Here is a 21,490-nt window from a genome sequence, read left to right on the forward strand (position 1 = left end):
CATTGGGGTTGTGCCACCACGGACTTTCGGGGACGTGGTCTCTATCGCTGGACTTTGGCTGCCGGGGTGGACATCTGTGCGCCTCTTTCTCCGACTTATTTTCCTGTCCGTGCTGCTCAGCATCCCTCGGTGCTGGACTTTTTCTTGACCACGGGTCTGCCCATTCTGGATGTTTCGGCGCAGCCGGCCTTGAGTTCGGACCACCTGCCTGTATTCGGGGTCCTTGGCCTCCAGCGGGACTTTGGTGGCGATCGTGAGCTTCTTGATTTTCGGCGAGCTGACTGGCGCGCGTATCGGCGGTGCCTTGACTCTCATCTCGACCTGTCGGTGATCCCCCGCACTCCGCCTGCTCTGGATGCGGCGGTGGAAGATTTCACCTCTCTGCTCACGATGGCGGCGTCGCTCGCCATTCCGACCTGCCGTGCGTCCCGGCGCGGCCCACGACTGCCTGCGGCCATCGGTGCACTTCTCACCCGTCGGAATAGGGCGCGTGGTCGCTGGCAACGTTCCCGATTGGCTGTTCATCTGGAGGACTACCGTCGTCTCCGGTCGGAGGCCCGCCGTGAGGTTGCCGCTTGGAACTCGCAGGTGCAGCTGGCCCGCATTCAATCTCTGTCACTGACGAGGGGCACAGTCTGGACTTTCCTTCGGCGGCTACGCAACATTCGTGCCCCCATGCCCCCGCTTGTTGACGGGGGCGTGGTACTGGAGGATCCCGTGGCCAAGGCCGAAGCTTTGGCGGACGTCTTTCACGGCACTTTTCGGCACCACGGTCTGCCTCCGGGCCATCTCCCGCCGCGCCTTCCCGCTCCGCCACTTGTGGACGGGATGGATCGCCCTGGCCGCTTCCTGACCACTCCTCGCGAGGTGTACCGTGCCCTGGGCCGCCTTCGCTGCGGCACGGCTCCAGGTCTCGACGGCGTGCAAGCGCAGCTCCTCCGCGCCCTCTCCAGGAAGGCGGTGGTGTACGTGACGCAGCTGCTCAACTCCATGCTCCTGTTGCGGCACTTTCCGGCGCCTTGGAAGACGGCCATTGTTGTTCCAATCCCCAAGCCTGGCCAATCGACTCGATCGCTCACTGCCTACCGACCCATTTCGCTGCTGCCTATGTTGTCGAAGGTGGCGGAGAGGGTCCTTCTTGGCCGTTTGAGACTTCTGGCCGACCAGCTTCAGCTCTTGCCGCCGACTCAGTTTGGTTTTCGCCAGCGCCACTCGGCCCTTCACCCGGTCGCTGTGGCGGTGGATGACGTTACTGCTGCATTCAACCGTCGCGAGCATTCGGTCCTTGTTCTGTTGGACTTGTCCAGGGCCTTTGATTGCGTCCATCACCAGTTCCTGATTTCGAAACTCCGCTCATTTGGCATCCCGGAGTCTTTCCTGGCTGTCCTGGGCAGTTTTCTTGCCGATCGCACTTTCCGTGTCAGGGTGGACTCGTCCTTGTCCGCTGTGCGCGCAGCGGGGGCCGGTGTTCCTCAAGGCGCCCTGCTTAGTCCGCTGCTGTTCAGCTTGTTCATTGCCGACCTGCCCACGCCGCCTTCTGCTCGGGTGCTGCAGTATGCGGATGATACCGCCCTCTTGTTGTCCGGCCGCGATGCTCAATCCTTGGGCGCCAGGGCCCAGAACAGTCTGCGCGTTCTGAGCGGCTACCTTCAGTCCTGGGGCATGCTGCCTAATCCCAGGAAAACGGTCGCCATGTTCTTCACCAAGCGCCGCTCCAGGCCGCCTGCCCCTCTGTCGCTGCTGGGCACTGTTCTTCCCTGGGCTGCCACGGCCAAGTATCTGGGCGTTCATCTCGATCCCGCCCTGCTGTGGACCGGTCACGTGGCGCAGATGTCTCAACGGGCCCGCACTGCGATGCGCGCCCTGCAGCCCGTCCTCTCCCACCGCTGCCCGCTGCCGCTGGAGCTGCAGGTCCGCCTCTGGCAGACCCTCGTGCTCCCGATCCTGTTGTACGCGGTGGCCGTCTGGGCTTACGTGCCGGCCTTCACTTCTCGCCCGGCCCGCTCGACCTACAACTGGTGCTTGCGCCGCCTGGTCCGCTGCCCCCACCGCACGGCCGTTGCCCGCCTGTACGAGATGGCCGGTGTGGACGACCCCGCCTCCGTTGCGCTGCGGATTGCCGACTCCTTCTTTCGTCGAGCGAGCCGCCACTTGAACCCGGTCATCAACGCCTTGGCGGACTACGACCCGTATGCTGACCACCCTCACCGGCGCATCAAAGACTACGTCCTCCACGAGCCCCCGTGATGATGGGGCCTTTCTCCTGGCTGCTCATCGGTTCCTGTCGACCTACGCAGCGGACCCTTCTTGTATATGTATGAGTGTTTTTGTTCATTCTGTGTGACCTGTTTTCTGTTTTTGTAATGTATTGAGTGTATTGCTGCTTCTTTTGTTCTTAAACTCCATGTGTGCTTAATATTTATATATTGTACTTGTTTCTGTTTGCTGCTCACAAGCCTTCTGCTGTGCGCTAGGTTTTTTAGTAATTAATACTTTTCCTAGCATTAAGAGTTGTTGTATTGTATGTTTCAGTGTTGCTGTGTTATGTATATAGTTAGCTTGTAAGCGTGTTAAAGCGCAGTGCCGCTGGGACACGCTGTCCCCCCGGCTGTTCGGGCGTAAATGTCTGTTTAAATAAATGGTGAATTAAAAAAAAAAAAAAAAAAAAAAAAAAAAAAAAAAAAAAAAAAAACTTGCACTTCGGTTGAGCTGACCTCTGCGATTACCCCAAATGTGGGTAACTCGGGCGCGTAATTTTTGGTAGTCGGGACTGCGTTCGCGCTGTCCCGGTGAAAAAATTTCAACTTAGTAGTTGTGAAGTAGTGTTAAGAATTATGTACAGTGAAGTGTAATTTTTTTTTTTTTTTTCATCTGTGTATGGTATGTAATGCATTCGTAGGTCTCAAGTTTACGGTGCCTTGGCGAACAACCCCACCGTCTTGAAAGTGCGGAAGGAAGGTACGTAATTGTGCATGGTAATAGTTGAAAAAAGAAAAAAAAAATTCCCATGAACGATACTTGTCCAATTCGATTTTTCAGATTTCCCCCTCCCCGCCTCACCCCCGGGCCCAGTGGTTTAACGGTAACCGGCCCAGTGTGTAAACACTGGGCACAACAAAAAATTGTTTAAAGACTCATCAAATGTTCCCCTCCACGGAAATCTTTAGTTTTTTTTTTTTTTTTTTTTTTTTTTTTTTTTTTTTTTTTTTTTTTTTTTTTTTTTTTTTTTTTTTTTTTTTATTCAAAAGTGGGGCCCCTAGGGGCCCCACACACAAAAACATCATTTAATACATAAAGATACATACAAGGCAGTTGACAAGAACACTGTACAGAACATAAACACAAAGATGAAGAACATGACGATGCTGGACCCCGCCAACACGGAGGTTCTTGAAGGTCCCGGCTACTTGTTGGGTGGAGGGGGGGTGAGGGACTGCTGGGGGTGAAGAGATGCTGATCCAGGAGCCGCGCAGCTGATGGAGGCCGCGCGGAGAAAACGGCGATGCTGATGACGATGGGAAGAAGACGGAGTGGCGATGTAGATGGTGAACTATGGTGGCGGGTCCGCGGAGGCTACCGGTGGACGTGGAGGTCTACGTCGTCATCTACCGGGCCCACCGGCCGCCGGGACGTCGTCAGCGTCGTCGTCGGAGTCGTCGCGTAAGTGGTCAGTCGAAAAGAGCGGTCGTCGTGGGTGGGGTGCAGGAGGCAGCGGCTCCGCAAGTTGAAGGATGAGGGGGTTGTCGCTGCGTCGGCATCGGCGTAGGAAGTAAGTAGTCATGGAGCGAAGGAGAGGGTGAAGGTGGGGCAGGCCGGAGTCTGCCAGGAGAGTCAGCCTGGAGGTGGCGCGGGGGAGTCCGAGAAGGAGACGAATCCCCAGGAAGTAGGTGCGGGTAATGGGGCGAAGGTTGAAACGGGATGAATGAACCCACACGGGGGATGCGTAGGTGAAGCGTGGGATGACGTAGGAATGAAATGCGGTGATGCGAACCGGGAGGGGGGTGCCAGATGAGGGTCGCAGTATCGGTGCCAGCTGCGCCAAGACCGCCCTGGATTGAGTCTTCATGGAAGCAAGGTGCGGGATGAAAGTGAAGGTACTGTCCAGGGTCACCCCCAGATAGCGGACCTCGGGTGACCAGGGGATGGCAGTGCTGGAAACTCGTGGGGGGTGGTCCTGGCGTGGGTGGATGCGTGAGAAGAGAATGGATTGGGTCTTCGAGCAGTTCAGCCCGATGCCGTGCGCGAGGAACTGAGTAGAGAGTGATGTGAGCCCGCGGCTCAGGCGGCCGCCGAGCATCCGCTCGGAGACGGAGGAAGCGAGGAGGCAAGTGTCATCGGCGTACTGAACCAGGTGAGTGCCAGGTGGTGGTTGCAGGTCGGCGATGTGAAGGGTGAAGAGAAGGGGTGAAAGGATGGCGCCCTGGGGGACGCCGGCCATGATGTGACGGGGGTCGGAGAGTTCGCCCTCCACCCGAACCCGGAAGGTACGACCCCCCAGGAACGAGCAGATGAGGCGTATGAGATGAGGTGGAAGGTCGGTGGCGGAGAGACGGTGAATGAGTTGTGAATGGGGCACGGAATCAAATGCCCGGGCAAGGTCCAGAAGCACCATGCCCGTGTGTTGGCGCCGTGCGAAACCTTGGACAGCCAGCACCTCCACACGGGCGATGGCGTGGGAGGTGGAGTGACGTTTGCGGAAACCGAACTGGTGATGGGGGAGAAGATGCAAGAGGTTGACGTGAAGGAGAAGGCGTGTGAGAATGGTCCGCTCTGCGACCTTAGAGATGATGGGTAGAAGAGAAATGGGGCGGTACGATGATGGTAGGGAAGGGGGCTTCCCGGGTTTGGGTATGGGTGAGACAATGGCCACTTTCCAAGGGGTGGGGAAATGACAGAGAAGGAACATCGCGTTGATGATGCGGGTAAGGAAGACCGTCGCCTTCCGAGGAAGAGCACGGAGGACGGGTGCAGGCAGAGAGTCGGAACCGGGGGCAGAAGGGGGCTTGAGACGGAGGAGGAGTGTGCGCACCTCCGATGGCGTGGCGAGAGGGAATGGCAGAGAGTCCGGAAGAACGGGCAGAGTGACGTGATGTGCGAGGGGGGGGGGTGTGTCCCCGTCGTCCGAAGACTCGGAGGAGAGGGTGGGGGGGTCAGCGGAGGCAAACGTGGTCGCGAGATAGGCAGCGACCGCCTCCGATCGCTCAGGGGCAGTCTCCGCCACCCCGGCCGGGTGGGTGAGTGGGGGAATAGTGGTGGGGACCGATCGGAGGCGCCGGACGTAGGTCCACAGAGAGCCGGATGCAGAGGCGAGGGAGCCGAGACGCCGGGTCTCCAAATGCGCCTTCCACGCCGCGACCATCCGGCGGCACCGGCCCCGCAGCAGGAGGAACACCATCCGTGTCAACGGGGACCGGTTGGCCTGCCACAGGCCGCGGAAGCGGTCGCGCAGGACCACGGCGTCACGCAGGTAAGGCGGGAAGGGGGTGATGCGGGTACTTGGAGTGGCCAGCGGAATGTGAGCGGAGGCGGCCGCAGAGACGGCCCGGGTGAATGACACGACGTTGGCGTCGAGACGGTCGGGGGTGTCGAAGGGGAGGGTGAGGTCGAGTGATGATGAGAGGGTGGTCTGGAACCCATTCCAGTCGGCGTTGCGGAAGTCGAAGCGGGGAAGGTGCGGGTTGGAATGGGGGTAGAAGTGAAGGGAGCCGAGGACGGGCAGGTGATCCGAGGCCCCGGCGGTGAGCGTGGTGAGACCAGAGATGATGGGGAGCGGTGTGGTGAGGGCGAGGTCGATGATACTGGGATGACGGTGGTGCTGAGCGGGGAAGAATGTGGGGGTGGCGGGGGCGCAGATGGAGAGGTTAGTACGCCGGAGGAGCTGACGGAGGGAGCTGCCTCGGCGGTTGGCCGCGACGCAGCCCCAGTAGGGATGGGTGGCGTTGAAGTCCCCGGCCAGCACGACATGGGCATCGAGCCGACCGAGGGCGACAACGGCGGCAGAGGGGAAGGCAAATTGGGGTGGGAGATACACGGAGACTAGAGTCAGGGAGTAGGGCTGTCCGAACAGGCGCACGGCCACAGCCTCAGTCGCGGGTGAAGGTGGAATGTGTCGGCGGTGATGGGTGAAGGTGTCGCGCACCAGGAGTGCCACCCCACCCCCCCGACCATCACGGTCGGAGCGGTGGACGGCATATCCCGGGACGCGGAGGGGTACAGCGGGGGTCAGCCAGGTCTCTGATAGGAACACGACATCGGGTGAGTGCTCGTCGACGAGGTGAAGGAAGTCGAGAAGCTTAGGGAGCAAAGAAAAGGCGTTCCAGACTAGGAGCTTAAGGGGCGGCGGGGGATCCATCGAAGAGACCCAGAAGCGCTTGGAGGAGCACCTCGAATCTCTCCGAAGGGGACTTGGCATGGGACAGGGCGGTCAGGGTGCGGCGAATGAAGGGAAAGTACTGCCGAAACAGCTGGATGAGGTCACGTATGATCGTGGTGAATGAAGTGTCGTCAGCGTCCGGTCGGTGAGATGAGGGGTCCTGAGGTGCAGATGGAGATGGCCCGTCGCGGGAGGGGAACAGGGTGGCGGCGGCGGAACCGCGCCGAGTCCAGGCGTTGGAGGTGACGGCGGGAAAGGCACGAGCGTCGGTCAAGTTTGGCGGTCGCGGTCGCGGTGCCGGGGTGGCCTCAGGCTGTTGTCGGGGGGGGTGGCGTCTGAGGTAGGCCTGGTTCACCCGGCAGTCCATGGAAGTCGCGAAGTGCGCCTCGCCGCAATTGACGCACTTCGGAGTCGTCGATGTGCACTCGCGGGACCGGTGGGGCCCGGCACACTTGAAACAGGCCACCGGCCTCTCGCAGCGTGTGGATGGGTGGCCGGCCTGCTGGCACCGGTAACACTGCGGGACCCGCCCGCTGCCACGATAGCGTTCGACGGAGACCACCCAGCAGCCCAGGGAGCGTAGAGCCAGGAAGGGAGCTGCCTCCCCCAGGTGGTGAGTATTAACCAGGAACGGACGGGTCGTGGCGGTGTCGGTGACGCGGAGCGGAGTGACGGAAGCAACGGGTAGGTCCAGGTCGAGGAGGGCGGCGTGCACCTCCTCGGGGGTAGTGGTGAGTGGGAGACGCTTCAGGACGAGTCGGTCCCCCTTCTCGTCCTGTCGCAGGTGCGTGAAAGGCTGATGGCCGAGCTGGGTGAGGTGGTTGTATAGGAAGGTGTGATCAGCGGCGTTAGAAGTGTAAAAGGAGGTGCGGCCGTCGACGGAGGTGATGGATAGCTTGCCAGAAAGGAGCGACTGAAACGATTGGGCCAGGGTGAAGGGGCTGGTGGTGATGGGGAGGCGGCAGCCGATGGGCGGCATGCGGGTAGGCTTGACGGTGGCGGCGGCGGAGGCAGATGCGGGGGCGGCAGCAGGTTGGGTGGGAGGCCGGGTGCGGGGTCCAGGTGCAGATGCGGAGGTGGATGGTCGAGGCGACGGCTGACGAGCAGCGGAGGTCGATGGCTGAGTCGCGGCGGTCGTAGTCGGTCGGGGGGTGGTGCGGCGGGTGAGGTGTGAGATGCGGGATGACGTGGATGGTGCAGGTGACGAGTCCCGGGACGAGGTCCCCTCCTCGCCGGCGGAGTCGAGCTCGAGGGCGCCAAACCGGTTGGAGATGGAGGTGCGGTCCTCGGCGCGCCCCATCCTCGGCCGCTTCACCGTCCGGCGGGGGAGGCTGAAGCCGGTGTCCATCGGCACGTCCCGGGGGGCCGCAGGCTCGACAGGGATGAGTGGCAGTGAGGGGGAAGGGGCTGAGAATGGTGAGGAGATGGGGTGAGAAGCAGAGGGGGTGAAAGTGCAAACTGTCGTGGTCGTCATGGTGGTGGTCGTGGTGGTGAGGGTTGCTGCCATGGTGACGTCCGGGGTGAAGGGGGTGTCGGAGCAGAAGCCAGGTGGCACCATCTGGTGATGCTTGGACTCCGACACCTTCGTGCAGCGCTCCTGGGTGCGGATCCCGGTCTGGCTGGGGGTGGGGGGCGGCGAGCATCCCTCTGCTCCAGCATCGCCCGAGGCACCCGTCCGGTCTCGGTGGCCACCAGGAGGCCTGGTGTAGTCCCTCAATGGCGGTTGGAGTCGGCCCTCAAAGTCGGAGTCCCCCAGGGGCGGGTCCTCCCCGGACCCCCCCTCGGCCATGCCGACGAGAAACAATCAAGTCGGCAGGCCAAGAGCCACACCTGGGAGGAACTACTCTTCTCGGCCACCTGGTGACAGCCCCAGGAAGCAGCAGCAGCAGTCAGCAGTCAGTTAAAGGTGGAAGAAGATGGAGTGAATATAATAGGAGTGATGCTGAGTAGAACTTGTAAATAAAAATAAAATAATAATTAGTGGAACCCGAGGGTTGAATTTATTTCTGCAGAGTCCCCCCAGCAATGCCCAGGGGGGGACCCTGTTGCTTGCTGCTGAGAGTTACCAGATCCGGATATGCACCCAGCAGCAAGTCTTCGCACCAGAAACGACTGGTCGGATTATAAAAGCACGCGAGGAAAACTCGAATTAACTAAGGAAATCCCTGCAAACCACTCAGAGTAGCACCTAAGAGCAGTTTGAAGGGAAACCAGAGCACGGTTGAAACTTTGAAAATCCGGACTATATAGGAAAAATGTGCGGACCACCACTAATGGTGAAAATAGCGTACGGTCGTGCAGCCTGAAGCCGCGAATCGTCCGAAAATCGCCTCGTGGGACACGGCACTCGATATTTCGTGAAACCCTAGGTATGTTGCTAATGGAAAAAAGTTCCCCTCTCGACTGTGCCGTGGTGCCCGCCTTTTTGCCGAGGCGGACGCGACGACCCGAGTGCCGCCACGCGGCAAACGGTGTAACCAAGTGCCGCCACGCGGCAAACGGGGTAACCAAATGCACGCGGCGGTCGACCGTCGCCGTGGGTACAGAAACAAAGGAAACGAGGTGCGAGTAGAAACGGGCAGTTGTAGGAAGAAATTGTATTTGCATTGTTGGTGTGTACTGTCATGTAGTGTGATGAACTGGCACGGGAGTGTTATGTCTGGGGAAAGAGCTGTTTCGGAGGTAGAAGTACATAACCTCAAAACACGTTGATGAGGTGGTCCGAGCTCCAAGTGAAATAGAAAAGCGAAACACTGCGCAGCATACTTACCTGGCGTAGGGGCTACCCTGATCAAGCAGGGGGTTCCCCCAGGGTGAGGCTCTTCCCTTGCACTTCGGTTGAGCTGACCTCTGCGATTACCCCAAATGTGGGTAACTCGGGCGCGTAATTTTTGGTAGTCGGGACTGCGTTCGCGCTGTCCCGGTGAAAAAATTTCAACTTAGTAGTTGTGAAGTAGTGTTAAGAATTATGTACAGTGAAGTGTAATTTTTTTTTTTTTTTCATCTGTGTATGGTATGTAATGCATTCGTAGGTCTCAAGTTTACGGTGCCTTGGCGAACAACCCCACCGTCTTGAAAGTGCGGAAGGAAGGTACGTAATTGTGCATGGTAATAGTTGAAAAAAGAAAAAAAAAATTCCCATGAACGATACTTGTCCAATTCGATTTTTCAGATTTCCCCCTCCCCGCCTCACCCCCGGGCCCAGTGGTTTAACGGTAACCGGCCCAGTGTGTAAACACTGGGCACAACAAAAAATTGTTTAAAGACTCATCAAATGTTCCCCTCCACGGAAATCTTTAGTTTTTTTTTTTTTTTTTTTTTTTTTTTTTTTTTTTTTTTTTTTTTTTTTTTTTATAAGTGGGGCCCCGAGGGGCCCACACACAAAAACATCATTTAATACATAAAGATACATACAAGGCAGTTGACAAGAACACTGTACAGAACATAAACACAAAGATGAAGAACATGACGATGCTGGACCCCGCCAACACGGAGGTTCTTGAAGGCCCCGGCTACTTGTTGGGTGGAGGGGGGGTGAGGGACTGCTGAGGGTGAAGAGATGCTGATCCAGGAGCCGCGCAGCTGATGGAGGCCGCGCGGAGAAAACGGCGATGCTGATGACGATGGGAAGAAGTCGGAGTGGCGATGTAGATGGTGAACTATGGTGGCGGGTCCGCGGAGGCTACCGGTGGACGTGGAGGTCTACGTCGTCATCTACCGGGCCCACCGGCCGCCGGGACGTCGTCAGCGTCGTCGTCGGAGTCGTCGCGTAAGTGGTCAGTCGAAAAGAGCGGTCGTCGTGGGTGGGGTGCAGGAGGCAGCGGCTCCGCAAGTTGAAGGATGAGGGGGTTGTCGCTGCGTCGGCATCGGCGTAGGAAGTAAGTCGTCATGGAGCGAAGGAGAGGGTGAATGTGGGGCAGGCCGGAGTCTGCCAGGAGAGTCAGCCTGGAGGTGGCGCGGGGGAGTCCGAGAAGGAGACGAATCCCCAGGAAGTAGGTGCGGGTAATGGGGCGGAGGTTGAAACGGGATGAATGAACCCACACGGGGGCTGCGTAGGTGAAGCGTGGGATGACGTAGGAATGAAATGCGGTGATGCGAACCGGGAGGGGGGTGCCAGATGAGGGTCGCAGTATCGGTGCCAGCTGCGCCAAGACCGCCCTGGATTGAGTCTTCATGGAAGCAAGGTGCGGGATGAAAGTGAAGGTTCTGTCCAGGGTCACCCCCAGATAGCGGACCTCGGGTGACCAGGGGATGGCAGTGCTGGAAACTCGTGGGGGGTGGTCCTGGCGTGGGTGGATACGTGAGAAGAGAATGGACTGGGTCTTCGAGCAGTTCAGCCCGATGCCGTGCGCGAGGAACTGAGTAGAGAGTGATGTGAGCCCGCGGCTCAGGCGGTCGCCGAGCATCCGCTCGGAGACGGAGGAAGCGAGGAGGCAAGTGTCATCGGCGTACTGAACCAGGTGAGTGCCAGGTGGTGGTTGCAGGTCGGCGATGTGAAGGGTGAAGAGAAGGGGTGAAAGGATGGCGCCCTGGGGGACGCCGGCCATGATGTGACGGGGGTCGGAGAGTTCGCCCTCCACCCGAACCCGGAAGGTACGACCCCCCAGGAACGAGCAGAGGAGGCGTATGAGATGAGGTGGAAGGTCGGTGGCAGAGAGACGGTGAATGAGTTGTGAATGGGGCACGGAATCAAATGCCCGGGCAAGGTCCAGAAGCACCATGCCCGTGTGTTGGCGCCGTGCGAAACCTTGGACAGCCAGCACCGCCACACGGGCGATAGCGTGGGAGGTGGAGTGACGTTTGCGGAAACCGAACTGGTGATGGGGGAGAAGATGCAAGAGGTTGACGTGAAGGAGAAGGCGTGTGAGAATGGTCCGCTCTGCGACCTTCGAGATGATGGGTAGAAGAGAAATGGGGCGGTACGATGATGGTAGGGAAGGGGGCTTCCCGGGTTTGGGTATGGGTGAGACAATGGCCACTTTCCAAGGGGTGGGGAAATGACAGAGAAGGAACATCGCGTTGATGATGCGGGTAAGGAAGACCGTCGCCTTCCGAGGAAGAGCACGGAGGACGGGTGCAGGCAGAGAGTCGGAACCGGGGGCAGAAGGGGGCTTGAGACGGAGGAGGAGTGTGCGCACCTCCGACGGCGTGGCGAGAGGGAATGGCAGAGAGTCCGGAAGAACGGGCAGAGTGACGTGATGTGCGAGGGGGGGGGGGTGTGTCCCCGTCGTCCGAAGACTCGGAGGAGAGGGTGGGGGGGTCAGCGGAGGCAAACGTGGTCGCGAGGTAGGCAGCGACCGCCTCCGATCGCTCAGGGGCAGTCTCCGCCACCCCGGCCGGGTGGGTGAGTGGGGGAATAGTGGTGGGGACCGATCGGAGGCGCCGGACGTAGGTCCACAGAGAGCCGGATGCAGAGGCGAGGGAGCCGAGACGCCGGGTCTCCAAATGCGCCTTCCACGCCGCGACCATCCGGCGGCACCGGCCCCGCAGCAGGAGGAACACCATCCGTGTCAACGGGGACCGGTTGGCCTGCCACAGGCCGCGGAAGCGGTCGCGCAGGACCACGGCGTCACGCAGGTAAGGCGGGAAGGGGGTGATGCGGGTACTTGGAGTGGCCAGCGGAATGTGAGCGGAGGCGGCCGCAGAGACGGCCCGGGTGAATGACACGACGTTGGCGTCGAGACGGTCGGGGGTGTCGAAGGGGAGGGTGAGGTCGAGTGATGATGAGAGGGTGGCCTGGAACCCATTCCAGTCGGCGTTGCGGAAGTCGAAGCGGGGAAGGTGCGGGTTGGAATGGGGGTAGAAGTGAAGGGAGCCGAGGACGGGCAGGTGATCCGAGGCCCCGGCGGTGAGCGTGGTGAGACCAGAGACGATGGGGAGCGGTGTGGTGAGGGCGAGATCGATGATACTGGGATGACGGTTGTGCTGAGCGGGGAAGAATGTGGGGGAGGCGGGGGCGCAGATGGAGAGGTTAGTACGCCGGAGGAGCTGACGGAGGGAGCTGCCTCGGCGGTTGGCCGCGACGCAGCCCCAGTAGGGATGGGTGGCGTTGAAGTCCCCGGCCAGCACGACATGGGCATCGAGCCGACCGAGGGCGACAACGGCGGCAGAGGGGAAGGCAAATTGGGGTGGGAGATACACGGAGACTAGAGTCAGGGAGTAGGGCTGTCCGAACAGGCGCACGGCCACAGCCTCAGTCGCGGGTGAAGGGTGAATGTGTCGGCGGTGATGGGTGAAGGTGTCGCGCACCAGGAGCGCCACCCCACCCCCCCGACCATCACGGTCGGAGCGGTGGACGGCATATCCCGGGACGCGGAGGGGTACAGCGGGGGTCAGCCAGGTCTCTGATAGGAACACGACATCGGGTGAGTGCTCGTCGACGAGGTGAAGGAAGTCGAGAAGCTTAGGGAGCAAAGAAAAGGCGTTCCAGACTAGGAGCTTAAGGGGCGGCGGGGGATCCATCGAAGAGACCCAGAAGCGCTTGGAGGAGCACCTCGAATCTCTCCGAAGGGGACTTGGCATGGGACAGGGCGGTCAGGGTGCGGCGAATGAATGGGAAGTACTGCCGAAACAGCTGGATGAGGTCTCGTATGATCGTGGCGAATGAAGTGTCGTCAGCGTCCGGTCGGTGAGATGAGGGGTCCTGAGGTGCAGATGGAGATGGCCCGTCGCGGGAGGGGAACAGGGTGGCGGCGGCGGAACCGCGCCGAGTCCAGGCGTTGGAGGTGACGGCGGGAAAGGCACGAGCGTCGGTCAAGTTTGGCGGTCGCGGTCGCGGTGCCGGGGTGGCCTCAGGCTGTTGTCGGGGGGGGTGGCGTCTGAGGTAGGCCTGGTTCACCCGGCAGTCCATGGAAGTCGCGAAGTGCGCCTCGCCGCAATTGACGCACTTCGGAGTCGTCGATGTGCACTCGCGGGACCGGTGGGGCCCGGCACACTTGAAACAGGCCACCGGCCTCTCGCAGCGTGTGGATGGGTGGCCGGCCTGCTGGCACCGGTAACACTGCGGGACCCGCCCGCTGCCACGATAGCGTTCGACGGAGACCACCCAGCAGCCCAGGGAGCGTAGAGCCAGGAAGGGAGCTGCCTCCCCCAGGTGGTGAGTATTAACCAGGAACGGACGGGTCGTGGCGGTGTCGGTGACGCGGAGCGGAGTGACGGAAGCAACGGGTAGGTCCAGGTCGAGGAGGGCGGCGTGCACCTCCTCGGGAGTGGTGGTGAGTGGGAGACGCTTCAGGACGAGTCGGTCCCCCTTCTCATCCTGTCGCAGATGCGTGAAAGGCTGATGGCCGAGCCGGGTGAGGTGGTTGAACAGGAAGGTGTGATCAGCGGCGTTAGAGGTGTAAAAGGAGGTGCGGCCGTCGACGGAGGTGATGGATAGCTTGCCAGAGAGGAGCGACTGAAACGATTGGGCCAGGGTGAAGGGGCTGGTGGTGATGGGGAGGCGGCAGCCGATGGGCGGCATGCGGGTAGGCTTGGCGGTGGCGGCGGAGGTGGCAGATGCGGGGGCGGCAGCAGGTTGGGTGGGAGGCCGGGTGCGGGGTCCAGGTGCAGATGCGGAGGTGGATGGTCGAGGCGACGGCTGACGAGCAGCGGAGGTCGATGGCTGAGTCGCGGCGGTCGTAGTCGGTCGGGGGGTGGTGCGGCGGGTGAGGTGTGAGATGCGGGATGACGTGGATGGTGCAGGTGACGAGTCCCGGGACGAGGTCCCCTCCTCGCCGGCGGAGTCGAGCTCGAGGGCGCCAAACCGGTTGGAGATGGAGGTGCGGTCCTCGGCGCGCCCCATCCTCGGCCGCTTCACTGTCCGGCGGGGGAGGCTGAAGCCGGTGTCCATCGGCACGTCCCGGGGGGCCGCAGGCTCGACAGGGATGAGTGGCAGTGAGGGGGAAGGCGCTGAGAATGGTGAGGAGATGGGGCGAGAAGCAGAGGGGGTGAAAGTGCAGACAGTCGTGGTCGTCATGGTGGTGGTCGTGGTGGTGAGGGTCGCAGCCATGGTGACGTCCGGGGTGAAGGGGGTGTCGGAGCAGAAGCCAGGTGGCACCATCTGGTGATGCTTTGACTCCGACACCTTCGTGCAGCGCTCCTGGGTGCGGATCCCGGTCTGGGTGGGGGTGGGGGGCGGCGAGCATCCCTCTGCTCCAGCATCGCCCGAGGCACCCGTCCGGTCTCGGTGGCCACCAGGAGGCCTGGTGTAGTCCCTCAATGGCGGTTGGAGTCGGCCCTCAAAGTCGGAGTCCCCCAGGGGCGGGTCCTCCCCGGACCCCCCCTCGGCCATGCCGACGAGAAACAATCAAGTCGGCAGGCCAAGAGCCACACCTGGGAGGAACTACTCTTCTCGGCCACCTGGTGACAGCCCCAGGAAGCAGCAGCAGCAGTCAGCAGTCAGTTAAAGGTGGAAGAAGATGGAGTGAATATAATAGGAGTGATGCTGAGTAGAACTTGTAATTAAAAAATAAAATAATAATTAGTGGAACCCGAGGGTTGAATTTATTTCTGCAGAGTCCCCCCAGCAATGCCCAGGGGGGGACCCTGTTGCTTGCTGCTGAGAGTTACCAGATCCGGATATGCACCCAGCAGCAAGTCTTCGCACCAGAAACGACTGGTCGGATTATAAAAGCACGCGAGGAAAACTCGAATTAACTAAGGAAATCCCTGCAAACCACTCAGAGTAGCACCTAAGAGCAGTTTGAAGGGAAACCAGAGCACGGTTGAAACTTTGAAAATCCGGACTATATAGGAAAAATGTGCGGACCACCACTAATGGTGAAAATAGCGTACGGTCGTGCAGCCTGAAGCCGCGAATCGTCCGAAAATCGCCTCGTGGGACACGGCACTCGATATTTCGTGAAACCCTAGGTATGTTGCTAATGGAAAAAAGTTCCCCTCTCGACTGTGCCGTGGTGCCCGCCTTTTTGCCGAGGCGGACGCGACGACCCGAGTGCCGCCACGCGGCAAACGGTGTAACCAAGTGCCGCCACGCGGCAAACGGGGTAACCAAATGCACGCGGCGGTCGACCGTCGCCGTGGGTACAGAAACAAAGGAAACGAGGTGCGAGTAGAAACGGGCAGTTGTAGGAAGAAATTGTATTTGCATTGTTGGTGTGTACTGTCATGTAGTGTGATGAACTGGCACGGGAGTGTTATGTCTGGGGAAAGAGCTGTTTCGGAGGTAGAAGTACATAACCTCAAAACACGTTGATGAGGTGGTCCGAGCTCCAAGTGAAATAGAAAAGCGAAACACTGCGCAGCATACTTACCTGGCGTAGGGGCTACCCTGATCAAGCAGGGGGTTCCCCCAGGGTGAGGCTCTTCCCTTGCACTTCGGTTGAGCTGACCTCTGCGATTACCCCAAATGTGGGTAACTCGGGCGCGTAATTTTTGGTAGTCGGGACTGCGTTCGCGCTGTCCCGGTGAAAAAATTTCAACTTAGTAGTTGTGAAGTAGTGTTAAGAATTATGTACAGTGAAGTGTAATTTTTTTTTTTTTTTTCATCTGTGTATGGTATGTAATGCATTCGTAGGTCTCAAGTTTACGGTGCCTTGGCGAACAACCCCACCGTCTTGAAAGTGCGGAAGGAAGGTACGTAATTGTGCATGGTAATAGTTGAAAAAAGAAAAAAAAAATTCCCATGAACGATACTTGTCCAATTCGATTTTTCAGATTTCCCCCTCCCCGCCTCACCCCCGGGCCCAGTGGTTTAACGGTAACCGGCCCAGTGTGTAAACACTGGGCACAACAAAAAATTGTTTAAAGACTCATCAAATGTTCCCCTCCACGGAAATCTTTAGTAAAAGGCGAAAGATTTATGCGTTTGAAGGGAAACCAGAGCACGGTTGAAACTTTGAAAATCCGGACTATATAGGAAAAATGTGCGGACCACCACTAATGGTGAAAATAGCGTACGGTCGTGCAGCCTGAAGCCGCGAATCGTCCGAAAATCGCCTCGTGGGACACGGCACTCGATATTTCGTGAAACCCTAGGTATGTTGCTAATGGAAAAAAGTTCCCCTCTCGACTGTGCCGTGGTGCCCGCCTTTTTGCCGAGGCGGACGCGACGACCCGAGTGCCGCCACGCGGCAAACGGTGTAACCAAGTGCCGCCACGCGGCAAACGGGGTAACCAAATGCACGCGGCGGTCGACCGTCGCCGTGGGTACAGAAACAAAGGAAACGAGGTGCGAGTAGAAACGGGCAGTTGTAGGAAGAAATTGTATTTGCATTGTTGGTGTGTACTGTCATGTAGTGTGATGAACTGGCACGGGAGTGTTATGTCTGGGGAAAGAGCTGTTTCGGAGGTAGAAGTACATAACCTCAAAACACGTTGATGAGGTGGTCCGAGCTCCAAGTGAAATAGAAAAGCGAAACACTGCGCAGCATACTTACCTGGCGTAGGGGCTACCCTGATCAAGCAGGGGGTTCCCCCAGGGTGAGGCTCTTCCCTTGCACTTCGGTTGAGCTGACCTCTGCGATTACCCCAAATGTGGGTAACTCGGGCGCGTAATTTTTGGTAGTCGGGACTGCGTTCGCGCTGTCCCGGTGAAAAAATTTCAACTTAGTAGTTGTGAAGTAGTGTTAAGAATTATGTACAGTGAAGTGTAATTTTTTTTTTTTTTTTCATCTGTGTATGGTATGTAATGCATTCGTAGGTCTCAAGTTTACGGTGCCTTGGCGAACAACCCCACCGTCTTGAAAGTGCGGAAGGAAGGTACGTAATTGTGCATGGTAATAGTTGAAAAAAGAAAAAAAAAATTCCCATGAACGATACTTGTCCAATTCGATTTTTCAGATTTCCCCCTCCCCGCCTCACCCCCGGGCCCAGTGGTTTAACGGTAACCGGCCCAGTGTGTAAACACTGGGCACAACAAAAAATTGTTTAAAGACTCATCCCCTCCACGGAAATCTTTAGTTTTTTTTTTTTTTTTTTTTTTTTTTTTTTTTTTTTTTTTTTTTTTTTTTTCTATAAGTGGGGCCCCTAGGGGCCCACACACAAAAACATCATTTAATACATAAAGATACATACAAGGCAGTGGACAAGAACACTGTACAGAACATAAACACAAAGATGAAGAACATGACGATGCTGGACCCCGCCAACACGGAGGTTCTTGAAGGTCCCGGCTACTTGTTGGGTGGAGGGGGGGTGAGGGACTGCTGGGGGTGAAGAGATGCTGATCCAGGAGCCGCGCAGCTGATGGAGGCCGCGCGGAGAAAACGGCGATGCTGATGACGATGGGAAGAAGACGGAGTGGCGATGTAGATGGTGAACTATGGTGGCGGGTCCGCGGAGGCTACCGGTGGACGTGGAGGTCTACGCCGTCATCTACCGGGCCCACCGGCCGCCGGGACGTCGTCAGCGTCGTCGTCGGAGTCGTCGCGTAAGTGGTCAGTCGAAAAGAGCGGTCGTCGTGGGTGGGGTGCAGGAGGCAGCGGCTCCGCAAGTTGAAGGATGAGGGGGTTGTCGCTGCGTCGGCATCGGCGTAGGAAGTAAGTTGTCATGGAGCGAAGGAGAGGGTGAAGGTGGGGCAGGCCGGAGTCTGCCAGGAGAGTCAGCCTGGAGGTGGCGCGGGGGAGTCCGAGAAGGAGACGAATCCCCAGGAAGTAGGTGCGGGTAATGGGGCGAAGGTTGAAACGGGATGAATGAACCCACACGGGGGATGCGTAGGTGAAGCGTGGGATGACGTAGGAATGAAATGCGGTGATGCGAACCGGGAGGGGGGTGCCAGATGAGGGTCGCAGTATCGGTGCCAGCTGCGCCAAGACCGCCCTGGATTGAGTCTTCATGGAAGCAAGGTGCGGGATGAAAGTGAAGGTACTGTCCAGGGTCACCCCCAGATAGCGGACCTCGGGTGACCAGGGGATGGCAGTGCTGGAAACTCGTGGGGGGTGGTCCTGGCGTGGGTGGATGCGTGAGAAGAGAATGGATTGGGTCTTCGAGCAGTTCAGCCCGATGCCGTGCGCGAGGAACTGAGTAGAGAGTGATGTGAGCCCGCGGCTCAGGCGGTCGCCGAGCATCCGCTCGGAGACGGAGGAAGCGAGGAGGCAAGTGTCATCGGCGTACTGAACCAGGTGAGTGCCAGGTGGTGGTTGCAGGTCGGCGATGTGAAGGGTGAAGAGAAGGGGTGAAAGGATGGCGCCCTGGGGGACGCCGGCCATGATGTGACGGGGGTCGGAGAGTTCGCCCTCCACCCGAACCCGGAAGGTACGACCCCCCAGGAACGAGCAGATGAGGCGTATGAGATGAGGTGGAAGGTCGGTGGCGGAGAGACGGTGAATGAGTTGTGAATGGGGCACGGAATCAAATGCCCGGGCAAGGTCCAGAAGCACCATGCCCGTGTGTTGGCGCCGTGCGAAACCTTGGACAGCCAGCACCTCCACACGGGCGATGGCGTGGGAGGTGGAGTGACGTTTGCGGAAACCGAACTGGTGATGGGGGAGAAGATGCAAGAGGTTGACGTGAAGGAGAAGGCGTGTGAGAATGGTCCGCTCTGCGACCTTAGAGATGATGGGTAGAAGAGAAATGGGGCGGTACGATGATGGTAGGGAAGGGGGCTTCCCGGGTTTGGGTATGGGTGAGACAATGGCCACTTTCCAAGGGGTGGGGAAATGACAGAGAAGGAACATCGCGTTGATGATGCGGGTAAGGAAGACCGTCGCCTTCCGAGGAAGAGCACGGAGGACGGGTGCAGGCAGAGAGTCGGAACCGGGGGCAGAAGGGGGCTTGAGACGGAGGAGGAGTGTGCGCACCTCCGATGGCGTGGCGAGAGGGAATGGCAGAGAGTCCGGAAGAACGGGCAGAGTGACGTGATGTGCGAGGGGGGGGGGGTGTGTCCCCGTCGTCCGAAGACTCGGAGGAGAGGGTGGGGGGGTCAGCGGAGGCAAACGTGGTCGCGAGGTAGGCAGCGACCGCCTCCGATCGCTCAGGGGCAGTCTCCGCCACCCCGGCCGGGTGGGTGAGTGAGGGAATAGTGGTGGGGACCGATCGGAGGCGCCGGACGTAGGTCCACAGAGAGCCGGATGCAGAGGCGAGGGAGCCGAGACGCCGGGTCTCCAAATGCGCCTTCCACGCCGCGACCATCCGGCGGCACCGGCCCCGCAGCAGGAGGAACACCATCCGTGTCAACGGGGACCGGTTGGCCTGCCACAGGCCGCGGAAGCGGTCGCGCAGGACCACGGCGTCACGCAGGTAAGGCGGGAAGGGGGTGATGCGGGTACTTGGAGTGGCCAGCGGAATGTGAGCGGAGGCGGCCGCAGAGACGGCCCGGGTGAATGACACGACGTTGGCGTCGAGACGGTCGGGGGTGTCGAAGGGGAGGGTGAGGTCGAGTGATGATGAGAGGGTGGTCTGGAACCCATTCCAGCCGGCGTTGCGGAAGTCGAAGCGGGGAAGGTGCGGGTTGGAATGGGGGTAGAAGTGAAGGGAGCCGAGGACGGGCAGGTGATCCGAGGCCCCGGCGGTGAGCGTGGTGAGACCAGAGATGATGGGGAGCGGTGTGGTGAGGGCGAGGTCGATGATACTGGGATGACGGTGGTGCTGAGCGGGGAAGAATGTGGGGGTGGCGGGGGCGCAGATGGAGAGGTTAGTACGCCGGAGGAGCTGACGGAGGGAGCTGCCTCGGCGGTTGGCCGCGACGCAGCCCCAGTAGGGATGGGTGGCGTTGAAGTCCCCGGCCAGCACGACATGGGCATCGAGCCGACCGAGGGCGACAACGGCGGCAGAGGGGAAGGCAAATAGGGGTGGGAGATACACGGAGACTAGAGTCAGGGAGTAGGGCTGTCCGAACAGGCGCACGGCCACAGCCTCAGTCGCGGGTGAAGGTGGAATGTGTCGGCGGTGATGGGTGAAGGTGTCGCGCACCAGGAGTGCCACCCCACCCCCCCGACCATCACGGTCGGAGCGGTGGACGGCATATCCCGGGACGCGGAGGGGTACAGCGGGGGTCAGCCAGGTCTCTGATAGGAACACGACATCGGGTGAGTGCTCGTCGACGAGGTGAAGGAAGTCGAGAAGCTTAGGGAGCAAAGAAAAGGCGTTCCAGACTAGGAGCTTAAGGGGCGGCGGGGGATCCATCGAAGAGACCCAGAAGCGCTTGGAGGAGCACCTCGAATCTCTCCGAAGGGGACTTGGCATGGGACAGGGCGGTCAGGGTGCGGCGAATGAAGGGAAAGTACTGCCGAAACAGCTGGATGAGGTCACGTATGATCGTGGTGAATGAAGTGTCGTCAGCGTCCGGTCGGTGAGATGAGGGGTCCTGAGGTGCAGATGGAGATGGCCCGTCGCGGGAGGGGAACAGGGTGGCGGCGGCGGAACCGCGCCGAGTCCAGGCGTTGGAGGTGACGGCGGGAAAGGCACGAGCGTCGGTCAAGTTTGGCGGTCGCGGTCGCGGTGCCGGGGTGGCCTCAGGCTGTTGTCGGGGGGGGTGGCGTCTGAGGTAGGCCTGGTTCACCCGGCAGTCCATGGAAGTCGCGAAGTGCGCCTCGCCGCAATTGACGCACTTCGGAGTCGTCGATGTGCACTCGCGGGACCGGTGGGGCCCGGCACACTTGAAACAGGCCACCGGCCTCTCGCAGCGTGTGGATGGGTGGCCGGCCTGCTGGCACCGGTAACACTGCGGGACCCGCCCGCTGCCACGATAGCGTTCGACGGAGACCACCCAGCAGCCCAGGGAGCGTAGAGCCAGGAAGGGAGCTGCCTCCCCCAGGTGGTGAGTATTAACCAGGAACGGACGGGTCGTGGCGGTGTCGGTGACGCGGAGCGGAGTGACGGAAGCAACGGGTAGGTCCAGGTCGAGGAGGGCGGCGTGCACCTCCTCGGGGGTAGTGGTGAGTGGGAGACGCTTCAGGACGAGTCGGTCCCCCTTCTCGTCCTGTCGCAGGTGCGTGAAAGGCTGATGGCCGAGCTGGGTGAGGTGGTTGTATAGGAAGGTGTGATCAGCGGCGTTAGAAGTGTAAAAGGAGGTGCGGCCGTCGACGGAGGTGATGGATAGCTTGCCAGAAAGGAGCGACTGAAACGATTGGGCCAGGGTGAAGGGGCTGGTGGTGATGGGGAGGCGGCAGCCGATGGGCGGCATGCGGGTAGGCTTGACGGTGGCGGCGGCGGAGGCAGATGCGGGGGCGGCAGCAG

The 21,490-nt window shown here is 59.8% G+C and overlaps 4 non-coding genes across 4 annotated transcripts; 3 read left to right on the top strand and 1 right to left on the bottom strand.

Annotated features, from left to right (window-relative positions):
• Positions 1-9,135: 9,135 nt before the first annotated feature.
• On the top strand, positions 9,136-9,298 carry LOC134537112 (U1 spliceosomal RNA). The gene has a single exon (XR_010075928.1). It is a non-coding gene; the product is annotated as a U1 spliceosomal RNA (small nuclear RNA).
• Positions 9,299-15,619: 6,321 nt separating this feature from the next.
• LOC134537123 (U1 spliceosomal RNA) lies at positions 15,620-15,782 on the top strand. The gene has a single exon (XR_010075939.1). It is a non-coding gene; the product is annotated as a U1 spliceosomal RNA (small nuclear RNA).
• A 299-nt stretch (positions 15,783-16,081) lies between these two features.
• LOC134537135 (U5 spliceosomal RNA) lies at positions 16,082-16,201 on the bottom strand. Its single transcript, XR_010075947.1, has one exon. It is a non-coding gene; the product is annotated as a U5 spliceosomal RNA (small nuclear RNA).
• Positions 16,202-16,744: 543 nt separating this feature from the next.
• On the top strand, positions 16,745-16,907 carry LOC134537134 (U1 spliceosomal RNA). Its single transcript, XR_010075946.1, has one exon. It is a non-coding gene; the product is annotated as a U1 spliceosomal RNA (small nuclear RNA).
• The last annotated feature ends 4,583 nt before the right edge of the window (positions 16,908-21,490 follow it).

The sequence above is a fragment of the Bacillus rossius genome, chromosome 11, assembly GCF_032445375.1.
Source record: "Bacillus rossius redtenbacheri isolate Brsri chromosome 11, Brsri_v3, whole genome shotgun sequence".
Taxonomy (NCBI): domain Eukaryota; kingdom Metazoa; phylum Arthropoda; class Insecta; order Phasmatodea; family Bacillidae; genus Bacillus; species Bacillus rossius.